Genomic DNA, 19,471 nt, shown 5'->3' with positions numbered 1-19,471 from the left:
CACCTTCTCCTCCTTCTTTTGATCGTGAGAAGTTTCCGAGTGAGAAAAACTAAAAGCTCTTTAACACACTGAACCTTAAGAGAAAGATTTGGGCCGAGCGTAAGGTGATGTTAGATAAGCTTGATCCAGCCATTAGGGCTACCTTTAAGTGTAGGGGCTAGTTACCATTGTTGAATATTGGTCCTCCACCACCAGCTAACCTGATTAGAGAGTTCTTCTCGAACCTCTCTATCCACGTCTATGATTCCAACACTTTAGTAGAGAGTTGGATACGTGGTGTAGAGTTCACCATTACTCCTACGGTAGTAGCTGATACTCTTGGAGTACCGTTGGTTCAGTACCCTGTTTATCCTATGATGAGTATCCTCCCTTAGACGACATCATGTCTTACATCACTAGGTCTTCTATCTAGTGGGGTTCTGATCCTCGAATCACCACTGCAGAACTCATCGAGTTACACTATCTTTTCTTTAGGATAGCATGTCATTCTTTGTGGCCTATCACTCATTTGCAAACCATTCCTTTAGAGAGATGTGCATTTTTGTATGCTCTTGTTACGAATGCTCCTATTAGTTTCGCTCGTCTGTTTCTTCATTCTTTGAACGAAGTTTATAGGAGTTCTTCTACCACTCATGCTTTTATTCATCCTGTTTTCATTCATAGGATTTTGTTGTTTTTAGGTTTAGATAACTTCCCCACTTCTGAGCCCAAATACATAGTTGCTCCCATAGGTACCTCCTTTCTTAGGCAGAGGGCTGCTCATATGAGAGAGCGCTATAAATGCCCTCATGTTAAGCCTTATGGTATCGCACCCCTTCCTTCTTCTATAGGTACTACTTCTGGTGAGGCGTTTGCTGATCATGTTGCTAATGCTGCTGCTGCTGTTATTCCTCTGCCATCTACTTCAAATGACTTTGACATTCGTCGTACTTTGGAGACTGTCATGACCGTTCAGGCAGCTCATGGTCAGATTTTGGTGAACATGCTTGATGAGCTCCATGCTTTGCGAGCAGATTTGGCACATCTTCGATGTTTGCCTTCGCCACCTCCTTGTAGTGATGGACTCTGATTGTCCTTTAGCATTCCGTCACAAAAGGGGGAGTACATTTTAGACACTTGTAGAGGTTTTTTGTAGTTAGGGGGAGATTTTTTGTTCATTGGAGCTTGTGGAGCTATTAGATTGTATCTAGGTGCTTCATTGTGTATGTATCATTTTTTGGCTCTTGATGTTTTGATTGGGTTGTTCATGTTAGGGGGAGATACATTGTTATATATGTTTCTTGTTTCACTACTTATTGATTCATATTTATGAGTTTTTCATGATATATGTCTTTGTTTTGTGTTTTGTGAAGTCAAAAATTTATTTTTGTTTTACTTGTATTTTCCACACATGTGTTTATACATTTGTTGAGTATTTCAGGAAATATACATGTTGTTTCAGTCGTGCTGCTATCTACATTTGCAACTGATGGATAGTAATTAGGTTGGATTTTTTTGTAATAGGCATTTTTTTGTAAAGGGCTTTTACTTGTAACTTTGAGCATTGTGATTGTGTTTTGTCATGGATTGCCAAATGAGGAGTTTGTTAGATTCTAAGTAATTAGAACTAATGTATTAAAACTCTAATTTGTATTGTTGGCAAATCATGATCAAAACAAGTTGTTAGTTTTGCGTAGACTTGCTCAAAGTATAGGTCTTTTATGTAAAGTTGGAATCGAGTTAACTGCAGAATTGAGTGTGCAATTTAGACTGACTCAATCGATCAAAAGTCGTGTAGATTGTTTTTTCTACAGAATTTCCAACTCAGCCCTAAACCCATATGACGTGTAGGGTTTTATATTTTGCCCTAGGTATAAAAGGCAAACCCTAGCCACGTTTGAAAGGTGGCTCTATTTGCTGTGTGTGTAAATCTCTTGTGAGATCTAAGAAGTGGTTGCCTTCACACATACTTAGGATTATCAAGAAGAAGATTTCATTGAGAGCTTGATGATCATTCAGTTACTGCACTAAAGAGCTTAAAGGTACGCAAGCGAGAGTGCTTGTACTTGCTGGAGAATCCAAGAAAGAATGAGTCTGTGGTCTCAGAACTTGCACGTGGTCGTCTCAGTAAGTTTTCTACTAGTAGATAGCAATAGAATTTTAGTGATCTAAGTTCTATTGTAAAACTTCGATTCTTTCACAGTGAATTCAGGTTTACCTTGAGGATAGCTAGGTTAAATTTAATCCTCCCAGGTTTTTACCAATTTGGTTTCTTGAGTCATCATATTTTTGTGTTCTTTATATTCCGCACTTTACATTGATATGATTATATGATTGTGTTAACCTAGATCTAGAATTTAGGCTAAGTAATAACTTGACTTGTTAACTAAGTTAATCCAATTGTGTTTTAAGGGGTCTAAAAACAAATAATTTTTCCTTTTTAAAACTAATTGCTTATACCGTTTGGAATATTACACAATATACATTTATATATTATAGCAATTGCACTATTTGATAAACCTTTTGAAAAATTTTGTTAACATTTGACTATTATTAATTTATTATACATTGTAGTTTTTATATAACTGTTGTAATTGTATAATATATATAATCATCATTGTTAAAATATACTAGTCGCTAACCCGTGCGATGTACGGGAAAGTTATTGTGTATGAAAATTTAAACAATTCTTTGTTTCTTCCTCTTTGATTGTACATTGAATTCTAGTCTCAAAAATTCCTACTTTTGATATGAAACATTAATTTACTAAATAAAAAATATCAATGAAACTTAAATTACAATTAACAAAAATATAATCCATAAACTTAAATTAAGTCCAAACACAAACAAACGAACAAAAAATAAATCTCATGTTTACAATGACAATTCAAATATATTATGAATTGAATTTTTATAGAATAACACTAATCTTTTAATTAAGGAATTGAATTTTTTTTATTGAGTATAAAGCTTGATTGGTATTGGTTACTAAACAATTAATATTGAAAAGGGTGTTAGTTCAGCTATCACAAAAATATCCTATTCCTTGATAATGAATATAAGATAACCAAAAAATTAAATAAAAACTTATTCTTCACCATGACACCAAACCCCCTACCCCCAATCATGGTTCTTGCAATATAATTCCCATTGTCCATGACAAAGTAACCCCATTACTCACTCACCTATATTAGTGCATCCATATTCTCTTTTCATTAATAACTTACAACTGCTCCATGTTGCCTTAACAGATGAACTTTAAAGTTTAAAGAAATGATAAGTTCAACATGTGGCATTGTGCTAGGCACACATTTATCAAGCTGCTGTTATTAATCAATACAAAGGTAGGGAAATGAACAATTTTATGATACAAACAGCTTTACAACACAGTTTGAGTCCTCAAAAAAAGCATAAAACATTGATAGACATTATAATGAGTAGAAACTGCACTTGATGTGGCTCACTACATAAGTAACAACATATTAACGCATGTCCAAATCAAGCTTCAATGCTGTTTCTTCTACTTACTTAAATTGAAAATCATATCCACTTGCAATCAGTTAGTCTTAGCGCATAAAAACTTGGTAGAAAGTCAATAAATAAACCAAACAAAATAATAATAAAAAGAATCTTAACTGCTCTGGAGTTTCAATCTTGTCTCTCCCACTGCAGATCATATCAAATCCTCCCTAATAAAAAGATAATGCGAGCAAATTATATATATATATATATATAAACTTGAGATAGATCTTATATTTAAAATGACATATATAAAGAGATAAATTAATGAGCAGAATATTATAAAATACCTAAGGTGGTGTGGCACATAGGAGGTAAAAGCAATGGTATTTTCTTTCAGAATTGGTAATCTAGCAAACAGTCGGACTTTCTAGCAGATTTGTTCTAATTTCTGCCCAACTATATCTACATAATAATGTAATTATGACCTTTTCAAAAAAAAAAAAAATGTCACTATGACATGAAAGAGACATTATAATGAGAAGTTCAAACAGATATACCTAAAACATATGCATAATTAAGCAATATATATGTAGTATGTATAATTGAAATGAAAGAAATAAAAGTGTAAAGATAGTCTTCATTGAAAAGCAAACCATGGAAAACTAATAAAAACCTTGAGTTGTTGTTTCAAATTGTTTTGGCATTGCCAAAGACCTCAAGAACTGGGTTGGACTGTGATATTAAAGGTCAATGTGGACATAAACCTTGATTCTTACTTAATTCTTTTGATAATATGCCAAGCATATACTTATTTAGGAAAATTTGAAATCCAACCGTGCGTCCTTCTACTCCAGATTGCCCGCCTAAGTGTGCAAGATATCTCATGAGTATCTTTGTTGTCTCAATTTTCCCAACACCTCTATCTCCACTAACCAAAATTGAATTGTCTTTTCCTTCACTAATCATTGCCCTATTTTCTTAAACAACACATCAAATAAGAAACTACCACCAGGAAGTGATATGAATTGCATACATTTGAAATGTAATTAACTTGACCTAGATATTTAGGAAAGATGCGGGCCATTAATAGGAGTATGAGGTCTAAGAATGGCTACATATAATTAGATATAATTTTTTGTTTCACTTTACCGCAATTAATTTATAAAACATGCCTATTTAGATTATCTCAATCAAATTTAAAGTTGTAGCTATTTAGTTATATACATATATTAATAAAGCAGGTATAGTCCAGAATTCATTCCTATTTAAGAAGATTATTAAATTTTCTAATGTTGCAACTTGGGTTTTGATGATGGAAAGTTCTTGTGTACATAGTACTAAATTGCCACTTATGTTGATGACAAAGTATGCCTAAATGCACGTTAGAAAAAATGCAATGACCAATGGCAACTAAAACCAACAGGCACAAACCATGAAGTGGATATAAACTAATGCAAGAGTAAGTAAGACATTTTGTCAAACACATGGTGTGCACAAAATTTCAACATTAGAATGTACCATAAAATCGATAATGAACAATTCTAAGTGTGGGATGAGCACATCAAATAGTTCAAACAATCAAAGTGAAGTCAAAAATCCACACCTCACGTATCAATGTCTAAGATATAGGATTTTTTTTTTTTTTTCTTCTAAACAATGTCTAAGATATTAACGATTTTTATTATAAATAAAGAAATTAATAGTTTAAAATAGAAATATACAACTTATTTACACATTGAATAGTTCCTATAACACAACAAACAACAACAATAACATAACAAATAGACAGAACAAACAAATTGAAGACTATCAAATATACGAAACTAAAAAACTAATTAAATTATTCCATGAACAGTATAAAGCCAAAAACCCAACTCTTTCGTGGTTTTTATATCATAAGAAAGCAAATGATATCTATCTTAATTGATGTTAAACCTTCCAATTCGCAAAATAAAATATAGAACCTAGAATTCAAAATAATACTGTTGGTTTTTTGGGACAGTGAGAAACCAACCAGCAAATGGAAAAATAAGATTACTAAGAAAGATGACAGATTTAATATATAGATTCAATATAGCTAGAAAATTAGAATAAACATACCCAAAAGAAGCAGTGCTCTAATGGCAACTAAAACCAACAGGCACAAACCATAAAGTGGATATAAACTAATGCAAGAGTAAGTAAGACATTTTGTCAAACGCATGATGTGCACAAAATTTCAACATTGGAATGTACCAAAAAACCGTTCATTATCGGTTTTATGGGATAGTGAGAAACCAACCAGCAAGTGGAAAAATAAGATTAATAAGAAAGATGACAAATTTAATATATAGATTCAATATAGCTAAAAAATCAGAATGAACATACCCAAAAGAAGTAGTGCTCCAATTAAGTAACCCAGCAGTAACAAATTCAACAACCTAGGTAGAAACATTGTAGAAAGGAAAAAAAAAAAAAAACAACCATCAAACAAAAGAATAGAGCACAGCACGAAATAGTAAAAGGCGACAGATTTAATATATAGATTCAATATAGCTAGAAAATCATAATGAACATACCCAAAAGAAGCAGTGCCCCAATTAAACAACCCAGCAGAGACAAATTCAACACCCTAGGCAGAAACAAACGTCAAAAGGGGGAAAAAAAACCATCAAGCAAAAGAATAGAACACAAAAGAAATTGGAATGTAGGGATACCTCAACTGAACCAAGCCGCTTACGTCAGTATTTATATAGATGTGAAGAGAGGAAGGAAGGAAGGAAGACAGAGAGGCTACCGTTAGAAGCCAAAATAGAAGCTGAAACTGTAGATCAGGAAGATGAAACCGTGAGAATCAAAACGTGGGGAAAGGGAAGGGACTAAACCTGAAACAATGAAACAAAACGTGGGACTAGGAGATAGGAAGTTGTAACCGTGAAAAAAACATAAGGGATTTAGTTGAAAAGGCTTTGGGTGTGGACTTGGTCTTTATAGTAGAATTAAATTATAAGAAGTGAACTTTAAAGTAGAAATAGGGCTAGAAATAATTTTATTTTTATTGGTATTTTAAAATTAAATTAAAAATTGAGAAAAGAGGATGGGAACGACGTGGCTGATGACGTGGCTCAATGTGAGCGTAGCAACATTAAATGCTACGCTTTAACTTTTAATAATATATAAATTATATGAATTTGGTAGTTTCTCTATCAGTTTTCGTGGTATAATATACATTATATAATATATTTAAATACTTCTGGATTGTTTTGATTTGTAGGAAAGAGAATGTGAAATTTGAGAAGAATATGATTCGTAAAGTGTGTAAACTTGGTTGAAGGAAACTGAAACCTCGGAATTAGTAAAACTGTGAAATCTAATTTGTTTTTATTATTCAATTTTATGCTTTGAGTATCAGATGTTTTTCTGTACCTATTTTCATGATTGTCTCGCTTAATTACTAAGAGGCCTATTAGTTTATTATTCATTGCAATCTACTGCTAGGTTAGATATCAAATCCGTAATTGTTTGATCTCTCTAACTTGCGAAGCAACCAAGATTTAATAATTTGCTACGTCAGAAATTATTAGATCCTGGAAAGAACACTCAACTAAATTAAATACAACCACTTGTGCTTGTGTTGTTTAGTTTCACCGATCTCTCTAATTCTTAAGGCTGCTACTAGATTAAATCTTTAGCACTTGTCTTAAGTTATTTAGTAGTTAGGGTTAATTAGATCGCTTGTTTTCTAATTAGATGCGACTAAGGAGAGATAGGAAAATAGTTCCAACGGTGAATATTCAAAGTGTGAATTGATATATACTTGCATCAATGATCAGTTGTAAAATTCCGGTGGTGGATGTTGATTTAGACCAAGGTTTGTTCTCTTGATTGATTTTGACACTTTGATTTGAATTGTTCCTTAATTGTTTTTTTCTTAAAACTATTTTCATTATACTCAAACACCCCCCCCCCTTTTGTTCACATAGCATAAAACTAGGCTAAATACTCTCTGTGGGAACGATCCTTACTCACACTACTACATATATTTTTAGGAGTATAGGTTTTATTTTTGGTTGCCTACGACACCACACCAACACGATAATGGGTTCCTTACAAGTACAATTTCTTTGTTTTTAGTCAACTAATATTTGAATGGCTGAATTTTTTATATTGAAGTAAGAGATTGTAATAAGTTTCTAGGGTTAGTGCATCAAGTTAAATACATACTTTAATTGTTTCAATAAAATAATTCGTAAATGGGTAGGGTAGCAATTTAAAAAGTAAATGTTTGATGTGAGATTCAATTTTGATATATATTTTTGTTGTTAGTTCTGTTATGTGTTTAATTTTTGGTTTTTTGGTTATGTAATGGACTCTGTTTCAAGATTTGCTTTTGTTATTGTCAGCTCTTCTATGGTTTTGTACGGACCTTTAAATTTGTTGTTTTTGGTTCTTTAAATCAGATGAGAAGATTTTGGCTTTGTGCCTCTTGATTTGAATGCATTGTTAGAGTTTTGATCTCATGATGAGTTAAAGTTATATGAAAAACTTAACTAGTGTTCTTAAAAAGTTCTAGGATATGAAAAAAAAAAAAAAAAAAAAAAAAAATTAGTGTTCTTAAAAAGTTCTAGGATAAAAAAAAAAAAAAAAAAAAAAAAAAACTACAACTGAGATAAACAAAGTAAAGCTGCCTATGGGTAGAACCCATGGTTTCCCTTTGGGCACATAATTAAATAAAAATTACAAATATTAAAGTTTTCCCTTTGGAACCCATGTATTGGAAAGGCTTGCAAGTGCATGCTAGGAAAGGTTCTCAAATTGCTAGAGGAACATAATAATATTAAAGTTTCTTGATAGATTCTCGAAAGAACTACGACAAAAAATGAAAAAAAATATGAAAAAAGAAAGACTCATTTCACATGTCTTAATATTTCAATCTTTCTATGGTATATTTGAAAATAAGAATCCAAATGTTTAAACGTCCCTCATTTTTTGTTTAGCTACAACACTTTAATAGTACAAATACATAATATATACAACTTTTAACTACAATACTTGAAAAAACTTAAACTAGAAACCTAATGCATCAAATATACAATTTCATAGACGCAATAAAACAAAAATAATACATATAAATTTTCATAAACTTAGAGTAGGTGTCATCTGTCCCATAAACACAAGTTGCACATTTCTTGTAAAAACACTCTGAGGCATATCTATCATTGTGACAGCCACCCTCAACCATATAAATTTTCATCCATTTGCATAGTCCATTATGTCATTGTTTTGTCATTGTACCAGCCATTATTAACAATTTAACACCTATATATATAGTGAAACTAATAGTAGCCAGTTAATAAAACAGCTATATAAAGATGCTTGAATCCCAAACATACTAAATAAAAACCCACAGTTATTCATAATTTGATTCCTACAATTTCTCAGTAACCAAAAAAAAAAAATTCATTATTATTATATTAAAAAAAAATTAAAAACCAAAGCAATGGCACAAAAAGAGAGAGATGGGATGGAATGTAAATTTAAACTTCTTGTTTGGGCTATATGTTTAATGTTAATTTAAAATTTCCAAGATTCCTTGAATTTCATATGAAAAGTTGCTAGTCTCACATCAAGTAATTTAGGATTTTGAACATAACATTGTAACAATGTACAGAAAAGAGGAATTATGAGAATGAAGATAGCCTCAGCCTGCATAATTAGCTAAAATTATAACCCTATTTAGCTTGGCTGGAATGAAATTGAATTTCCCCTAATGAAATCCGGGCAATAGAGTATAAAATATTAAAATAGCAGCAATTAAAAGTCCATAGCTTTGAAATTTGGAGTTAGAAGATTGCATAGCAAAGATCACTTGCTAAACCTCTGTTTCGAAAATAACATAAAAAATACCAACATTAAGATCAAATCAAGACACAACTAACAGCCCTAATTTTTTTAGAAGGACCTGCAATTATTTGCACAAAGCTACCCTTTATAACAATTCCTAAACCAACAACATCAGTATTTTGCAGAAAATGAATAGCCCAATATACTTTAAATCATATAGCAGGTGGTGGATTCCATCTACTCATACCTAGCACTGGTAATAAATTAGTTTTGCAATCTAATTGTGATAGCCACCACTACAGTAGAATGTTATAAGTTATGGGGAAACAAGGACCTTTTTTTCAAGCAACTAATGATATTGTAACATTAACAATTTCTTTAAATAAACTTTGTGCTTATGTAGCCTCTTAACACAAATAAAGTTTATTCATGGGATTAAAAACAGCCATAACAAATTATAATTTATCATTGAAACTATGCATCTTTTTTTGGAGTATTGAAGGAACTACTTGGTTCTACCTATATGCCATGCCTTGAAATTGACAACATACCTGTAGAGAAAATTACTTGAGTCCCAGCCCTGAGTATATAGCACTTTTTCATGACAAAACTTTTATGGCACGACTACTAATTGACATATAATAATTTATAGGCTAAGGAATCATTTAAATAGCAGCAGGAGAATCTAATTGGTGAAACTCGCTACATTGTTGCCATATGTTACTTTGTACCATAATGCAAATATAACTAAATCTTATCTTTTATAGATCCATGAAAACCAAAGTTATGTCACTTCTAGAATATAAAAAATGTTTTGTATGAACCAGAGGACAAATGATCAGAAACTTCATTACAAATTCGTTCCCAACTGTTATATATGCAAGAAGAGAAAACACACAATAAAGCAATGCAACTCAACCACCAAATACCATGCATGTACACATTAAGTATAGACAACTTATTTCAACCCCATTACACATTTATTCGCCTTGATTAGATTATGTTCCAAATTCTAATGCAGCAATGGAAACATTAACTAATGCAATAATATAGAACAGTACCAAATTCAATTGGTAGTGGAGGATACAGAGAATTTACTGTGTTGCATGAGTAGAGAAGATTAAATTTGAATAACAAAAAATTATTCAGAAAATATATTAAATAAATATGCAAATTTCTAGAATAGGAAAATAAAATATAAAAGTGAAAGGAACAGAAATGTAAACATAAAGAGAAGGAAAGCAAATTGATTGAAATGAAGAAAGGGGCTAAACATGCGGCTTTTCGGCATGGGCTAAGGGAGACCAATAGATAGCAAGGCAAAAACCCATTGCCTATGTTTTCTTCTCTGGTGTTTCAAAGTTCTCCAATGGTGTCCTTCTTTTTCTCATCTTTCTAACTCTCTCAAAGGGGGTTAATCTCATTACCAGAAAAGATTACAATCACAAAAACCATCAATTTTCCCTTATTTCTTTCCCAATGACAATCATTAAGCCTGGGCGTAAATCTGATTAGCTTTGGCCATAACCAAGCAGTACAGACTCGAAAATGCTAATAAGTTCTCAACCAATTTTGTATGATAATGTTTTTACCTTTAAATATCTTGTAAGTAAAACATAATAGTTCAATGTCATATGACCAGTGACTTTTATGAATAAGTAAACTTAGTATATTTTCGCTCATTCTAAATCACAGCAACAACCAATAGCCAAAGGTAAATTGTATATGCCAACTTCTAATTTTTAAATCCAGTATCATAACACATGCAATTACATAAAATATGATTTGACCATGTCTATTCCATTTTTGAGACTTTAGTGCTTTAACTCAATTCCATGAACTTACAGATAAATGTACTAACAAATGTGCAATTAAACAATTAGGAAGAAATACATCAAAACATCAAAACAAAGAACCATAAACTTTGCATATGAAGAAGAATCCAACAAAGTTAGACAATATTTATACATTTTGGTGAAGATAGATTCAGCCCTTACAGAAGATGATCTTAAACAACATTTAACAAACAATTATAATTATGAAAAAAAAAAGTATTTTAACAATAAATAAACAAAAAACAGTTGAACAAACAAAACAAAATTGCATGATGAACCGCTTTAATTAAACAAAGAAAGTATTTACACTAACATAACTGCTTAATTCATTATTCAGTCCACATCATACCACTTCAATGACTCCTCTTACATTGAGTGAACAAAGATAAGATTAACAGATACAGACTAATACAAATCAAGGTCATACCTCATTTTAAATAAAACTTACTGATTTAAATAAATAGGTTCACCCTCTCTCTCAAGCCAATTCTAAATCTAAATCAATCAAACCAAAATAACCACGTCTAAGTCAGTTTCCTCAATAGACTAATAATGCAGTTAAAAAAATTGTCAGCTTTGACTATAATTCAATCATAATTAATGTCAAACTTAAAAGGAGTAAGAATTTTAGAAGTTAGGAGGTTAACTACTATTCAACAACATTGGCACCATATGACCTGGTATTGCCTCTGTTTACCCTTTGAAAAAAATATTCAATGGATATGAAAACCTCTATTTTGGTTCCATATTTATTTCATTATATGGTGTTCTTATTTGTAATGGAACCCAAAAAAAAAAAAAAAAAACCCTAAAAATAGATTGGAAAGAAAAATAAATATAATCAGCACAACGTTTAATTTAGTTTCTTTATAGCGAAGAACAAAAATTGAAATAATTTTATTTGTAATTTCTGAAATCTACAAAAATCTAACAGCATAAAATATATGTAGGTATCTCTCTCGCTCACTGTCCTTGTCTCTACGCCTTTTGCTTTTAGTTAAGAGAAGGAAAGGAAATTGATTGAAATAAAGAAGGGCTAACCAGTGGAGATTTTTAGCATAGGCTGAGGAAGACCAATAGATAGCAAGCAAAAAACCTTTTCCTTCATTTCCTTCCTTGGCGTTTCAGAGTCCTCCAATACCAATGTTGTCCTTATTTTTCTCATCTTTCTAACTCTCTCAAACCAATTCTAAATTTTAAACCTAAATGGGATGCCGCTTGAAGGTGAGTGTTGGCTTGACAACGTTATTGCTTTGGGCTTCGCTTGCATATAGGGAAAAAGTGTATGGAGAAATTGCCTCAAAATTGTTGCAGGAAATAAACTAACAAAGTACAGGGAGTGGGAGAGAGTAGGAGAAGAACTTACGGAGGAGGGGTGAAGAAAGAAGTGGGTTTTTTTTTTTTTTTTTTTTTTTTACTACCCAGGTGAAGAACTTACGGAGGAGGGGTGAAGAAAGAAGTGGGTTTTTTTTTTTTTTTTTTTTTTTACTACCCAGGAGATGGAACGTTGTGTCGGGAGTTTGGTATAGTCAATTATAACCATCCACTGTAACAGTGAAAATGGTGTAAAATTTAGGCTGCATTTGGATCGGGTAAAACGATTTTCGGAAAATACATATCTTCCAAAAATGCTATTTTTCAGAAAAGGAAAATATACTCAGGTTGTTTGGCTGTCTTGAAAATTGTTTTTCGAAAAATCAATTTTGGTGTTTGGTTCGGTCAAACATTTTACGGAAAATGTTTTTTGTTTTACGGAAAATCAATTCTCATGTTTGGTTCGGTCAAACATTTTACGAAAAATGAAAGTTGATTTTTACGGAAAATCAATTCCCATGTTTGGTTTGTGGATCATTTTACGGAAAATATGAAATGCCTTACAAATTTCTACTCCTACATTACCTAGATAAACATGTAATAGTACAAAACTAATCATCCACTTCAACATCAACATTAATCATCCAAATTCAAGCACCTGCATAGCCTAAACATATCTGTAACAGTACAAAAATAATCATCCACTTCAACATCAAAAATAATCATTTAAATATACCCATAATATTAATATAAAAACAGCCACATTAATTGTTCACCATTGTCATTACACCTCCATGGTGTACAAAAATGATACCTACTCATGGTATTTGAACAGTACAAATACATAATTTGGGCAATTGTATTGTCCCAATAATACAAAATACTACATATATAATACAATGGTAGGTCAATACTAGTTCTACAACAAAAGTAAATTCCTAAAGCTACTATCACAATCTACATGAAACAGACAAGTCAAAGTTGTGAGAAAAAAAAACTATCCAACCACATCTTTCGCAGCCTAGCATTCTTGGCTAGAAATCCCCGTGCTACCTTCTCATTTTCACACAGATGGTCAAACGCAGTTGCGAGCATTTCTTTGCTATACCCATCCGCCATCATAGCTATGACCTCATTGTAAAGAGCTGTGTAATCCACCGGGCCCCGGTTGATTTCTTTTAGGGCCACAACTATTTCCTTCAGCTGATCAGACAGATCAGTCAGCACACTATCATCAGCATTAGAAGGTGCACGCCCTCTTTTGTGGGACTTGGAAATTCTCAACCCAGTGGTGGATGACTCGACTGCATTCTTCCCTTTTTCGACCACATCTTCCTCCACATTATCTGTAATAAACTCAGCACTGTCTCCATTTTCTAGCTCATTCTCAATATCCAAATAGGACTTAGAAAAACCACCCATGGCTGTGTCCTTCCCCACAACAATAGCTAACTCATCATACATCTCAATTTTTTTGTTTAGAAACTCCGCATGTTTTCGATGCGCCTGTAAGGGAGAAAGGAACGTATAATAACAATGCAATAATTACTTCACTCATAAATTCAATATTCAATGCAATATACATGCCAGTAAATGTTTTAGGTCAATGATAAACAAAAAAATATTTTATTATATGAAAAATAAAGTGATTGTCCATCTTTGTCAAATTAAACATAAAATCATGGTGTGGAGTAGATGCTGCATTTAAACATCTAGATATGGTAGTGTGACATTACTCTAGGACTAAAACTTAATAAATCATGATAAAGTTTACTTCACACCATTATATAACTTACTAAAACTTCATCTAACCTCTAACATTTATTCCTAGATGCCTTCTTTGAAACTCTGAATATCTTTTCAAATAATTCTTTGCCTTCAATTCCCAAACTAAAATTTCAATTTATGGACAAAAACATATATTATCATATTTATTAAGAAAATATAATTGGAAGCCATATCATGACTTCTTCTTGGTACGTCTTTGCGTCACATGTTATCATTTTGAGATTATCATCCCAACCGAAGCCACTCTTCTTTCGAAATTTCTCAATAGTGGACCACATGGTCCTTAGAGTCCGCATCCGATTGTCTACGTAGGAAGGGTGGCACTCAACCCCAAATTGGGCACTTATCTCCTTTGCTACAAGAGCGAAGGAGCCTGCCTTGAAGGTGCTAGAGGGCTTGTTGTCCTTTGCAGCCTCCTATGCAAGTATCCTCAGCATCATTTTATGCATAGGCGGCAGCCACCTAAATTGCTTACTGCTGCTCATTTTTTCTTTGCCCTTTGACATTACTACATATGAAAATTGTATAGTCAAAGTAGCATTTAGTAATGGAGCTCGGAATATGAACAACAAATCAAACACACATACAACCATGCTTATAAAATGTGCACAATAGAATGAAACATGCTAACACTAGAAATGACAACGTAATACCATCAAATAGCAATGTAATGCTGAAAATACTTTTTCATTACACCACCAGAAGTCTATAGTAAATACATTGTCTTTACCAAAAAAAAAAACACATATTACAATCATAAAAATGTACATAAAGTACTACTCTCCACTCCTCATATAATCAGACTACATAGCTTGGCATATCTCATCTCTCTTAGCATTCCATGATCTACTGCCTTCAATGGACTCCCGACGTGATTGTGTTTCTTGTTGGGGGTCACTAGACTTTACTTCGTTCATTGCATCTTCCATAATATGGTCATTTGGTTCAACCCCCATAATGTGATTATGAATCACACAGCATGCTAACACTACTTTCACTTTGGTTTCAAAAGACCAAAATGGTTCTGCATCCAACACTCGAAAACGTTTCTTCAACACTCCAAACCCTCGCTCAATGGTAGTTCTCAATGAAGAGTGTCGAAGGTTGAACAATTCTTTCTCATTCTCAGGAAGACGATCACTAAACTCTTTCAAGTGATATCGCACACTCCAATAAGGTGACAATATTCCATTTTTATTACCATACCCAGCATCACCAAGATAATATTTACCTACATATATTCAAAAATAAAACCTGATCACTACTATGCTTAGGAAAACGCACAATATTTATTAAACTAATAATCCAAAAAGGTGAAGTAATCGTATAATACCGTCGAGAATTGAAAATCCCCCTGGCCTAGCAAATGCATCAGTTAACACACGTGAATCATGTGCATTGCCTTCCTATCCAGCCAATACATAAGTGAACTTTAAGTCAAAACTAATGGCAGTTAACACATTTTGCGTGGTTCCATCTTTGCAACCACGAAATCTTCCTTGTATTTTCGGTGGCACAGATGCACGAACATGTGTACCATCTATTGCTCCAACACAATCCTAATTTTCGACACACATAATGGTTTAAAATTACACAAATCTACACAATTTACAAAAATACACAAGTCGCAATATTTAACTTAAAATATGGGTAGAACCTTCTACTATTCCTTATCTCTGGAGGTGTATCTTCGCTACGCAGTCTTATTAGAGCTCTATATAATTTCAGGACCCTCCTAAGGACGACCTTGAAATATCTATGAACAGTTTCAGTTGATCTATAGATTCGACTACCTATTACACGGAACCTCACATTATGACCAATAATATGTAAGAAAATGAACACTTGTTCCATAACAAACATGTGAATAGTCGAGCGTACGTGCTCCCCCTCAGTGAGGATGTGACATAAGTGGTGAAAAGCTATACGCTTCATCCTAAGTTGATTCACACAATTTATCTCACTTCCATGCAAAATACTATTTATGTATTCCTCTCTCTCAGTTGCATGATTAACATAAGGCGCCCTAGGCAATCGTCTATGTCTACGTCGCAATTTCCTTAACAATGCAACCCCAACAAGGAGGACAGATGCAACTGAGGCAAGAATTGCGGCTTTAGTTTTTTTCTTCATCTAACAAAATCACAAACACTGTGGTCTAAAAGGTATGTAAATAAAAACAACCACAAACGAAAAACATCCAAACCACATTTATAACGAGTACCAAATCACATTGCATTCTATTTACAATCAATATTTACACCATCACAATACCATCACATTGATAACTACACATTGATATCATCACAATACCATCATGTCTCAATTTAGTCATCACAATACAATTTAAACACACACATATTCTATTGCAAGAAAATAATAACACCAAATGCTAAAAAAAATCATACAATTTATCATGTCTCAAGCTTGAAAGTATACATAACCCAATAGGCAACATAATAACATTTGCTACATCAAAGTATACATATCAAGCTCCAAAACTGTATACACAAAACCCAACTAGCCAAATTTTACACAAACCCAACTAGCCAAATTCTTTAAAAAAAAAAAAAAAAAAAAAATCACAACAACAATTCTGCACATAACCCAACTAGCCAAATTCTGAAAAAACCCACAGCAAAAACCAGAATGAGTCAAGCTCCAAAATTGCATACACAGTTTAAATAAAGCACAGCAAAAACATTGATCACCCTAACTAGCCAAATTCATACACAGTTTAAATAAAGCACAACAAAATTTCATACACAGTTTAAATAAAACACAGCAAAATTTCAAGCTCCAAAATTTCATACACAGTTTCATACCCAACTAGCCAAATTCTCACCAAAAGCACAGCAAAAACATTGATCACCCTAAACCCAATCATCAATAATACACAGTTTAAATAAAAAATGGATAATTAAAAAAATTAAATAAAAACAGTAAATATTTATATAAATAAATAATGCGATCGGATCGGACTCACCGTTGAGTGGTGGAACGGCGTTGAAATCGGCGAGGTGAGCAAATTAAATAAAAACAGTAAATATTTATATAAATAAATAAATATTTATGTAAATAAATATATAAATATTTATGTAAATAAATAAATAAATAAATATATAATGCGATCGGATCGGACTCACCGTTGAGTGGTGGAACAACGTTGAAATCGGCGAGGTGAAGTCTGGGTTTCTCGGTGTGGATGTGGATCGGACTCACCGTTGAGTGGTGGTGGTGGAACGGCGTTGAAATTGGCGAGGTGAGCTCTGGGTTTCTCGATGTGGATGTGGATTGGACTCACCGTTGAGTGCTAGAACAGTGTGGTCTCTTCTCTTGGTGTGGTCTCTTCTCTCTCAGCATGGTCTCGGCGTGGAGCTCTGGTCTCTTCTTTCTCGGATGGTCTCAGCATGGTTGCTTCTTTCTTCAAGTTTCTCTGGCTCTCTCTCTTTTATGCGTGACTCGGAAATGGTTTGAAGTGAAAATGAGAGTGTAAAACCATTTCCAGTTCAAAGGAGTAAATTTTGGTCAACTAAAGCATATTTTTCGAAAATTTTTATTTTCCTTGGCTTCCAAACACTGGGGTCAGGTGGTAAATTATTTCCTGAAATCATTTACCACCAAAACAAACGGAGCCTTAGTATTTGTCTAAAGAAATATAGAGTGAAAATGGTGTAAAATTTATAACTATCCACTGTAAGAGCAACCACATCAGTTAGTGTATTTTACACATTCATTTTTATACTAAAAACTTACTTTTTCTACTTTACACATTCATTTTTACAAAACACACACGTCAGTTTATCTATTCTATCATCTCTTTTATTTAAATAATCAATTTTATCAATTTTTTTTATTATTTCTCTCAACTTACCCCTTTACATACACGTGCTTTCTCTCTCCCTACCCATTTTTTCTGATTTGTTGCTCTCTCTCTATACCCATCTCTCTACCCATCTCTATACCCATTTCTAAACACAGATCAACTTTCCCTATCGATCTAATCCATACCATCTCGGTCACAAGCACCAATCCACAGCTCCGATCAGGCAAGACCCGATCAAGCACCGATCTCCCTAACTCCGATCCACAAGTACCGATCAGATCTGACCAAATCAGATATAACCAAGATCTCCCTAGCTTCGATCCACAAGCATCGACCAGATCTCCCTAGCTCTGATCCACAAGCATCGATCAGATCCAACCAGATCAGATCTGATCGAGATCTCCCTAGCTCCGATCCACAAGCACCGATCATTCCGATCAAGCACTGATCTGTCTCTTTATTGGTTTTTCCGTGTGGGTTTGTTTGTGTGTGGGTGTGTTTGTGTATCTCTATGTTGATTTGTCTGTGTGAATATGTTTGTGTGTGGGTATGTTTGTGAGCAATTGAGGAAAAAAAAGATGAGGAGAGAAGAAGTTACTGAGGTCGTTGTGCACGGATAAGAAAGAGAAAAAAAGGTGCGAACGGGAAATTAATAAAATAATATATGGACGAGCTATAGTAACCATGTAAATATACATAGGTATTGTAGCAAGTGAATAAATATACACATTTTTACACATTTTTAGAAGCACTAATGTGAAACATATTTTAGGCAAAATGTGTAAAAGTGGTACCTTTTTCTATTATACACGATTTTGCATCCACTAATGTGGATGCTCTAACGGTGCAAAAAATAGTACTGAAATAGTTTGTCAAACAAAAAGGCACAGTGTTTCAGCATTTTTAAAGTCAAAGTTGAGAAAAAATTAATTAGATACTAAATTAGTTTTCACTTGTGAGCTAATTTTGTGTCATGTGTCCACTAAATTTTTTTAATCATTGTGTCAAGTGAGTTAATGAGTGCAAAATATATACTAAAAGTCCAATATTAATGAAACATAAAATAAATAAATAAATTAATTAAAAAACTAATCATTTTTTTTTAATAGAAACTAATCATATATCTACTTAACAAAAATCATCACACTTTCTATCTTATTAAAAAGTAGAATAAAAATTATCATAAGTACTATTAAATTTAGGCAAGAATTTTAATATGCATCCGATTACAGTTATTTTTATAATGATTCAATCAATTATGTATATTTTTACGATTGAAAAAATGTTTTTATTTTTAAATGCATCTATAGGGGCTCAAGCCCAAGTGGCCCAGAATGGCCTGTATGTAGGGGTTAACCCTAAGTGACCCAGAACGGCCCAAGTAACCCAGGATGGTTCGAGTAACCGAGGCCCACTGTCGTTGGGCCAAGACCAGTTCACTGGT

General features: G+C 33.0%; 1 long non-coding RNA gene across 2 annotated transcripts; it reads right to left on the bottom strand.

The window, feature by feature from the left end:
- Window positions 1–3,290: 3,290 nt before the first annotated feature.
- LOC112008653 (uncharacterized) lies at window positions 3,291–12,506 on the bottom strand. 2 transcript variants are annotated; one of them, XR_010625142.1, is made up of 6 exons: window positions 12,141–12,506; window positions 6,138–6,244; window positions 6,000–6,052; window positions 5,809–5,861; window positions 3,789–3,926; window positions 3,291–3,668 (listed from the first exon to the last, which is right to left on the bottom strand). It is a non-coding gene; the product is annotated as an uncharacterized LOC112008653 (long non-coding RNA). The 2 variants fall into 2 exon arrangements; XR_002882579.2 differs by lacking the exon at window positions 3,789–3,926.
- Window positions 12,507–19,471: the final 6,965 nt, after the last annotated feature.

The sequence above is a fragment of the Quercus suber genome, unplaced genomic scaffold (genome assembly GCF_002906115.3).
Source record: "Quercus suber isolate HL8 unplaced genomic scaffold, Cork oak 2.0 scaffold_2, whole genome shotgun sequence".
Lineage (NCBI taxonomy): Eukaryota > Viridiplantae > Streptophyta > Magnoliopsida > Fagales > Fagaceae > Quercus > Quercus suber.
Note: the sequence above shows the minus strand (reverse complement) of the source record. Positions and strands in the feature narration are given on the sequence as shown.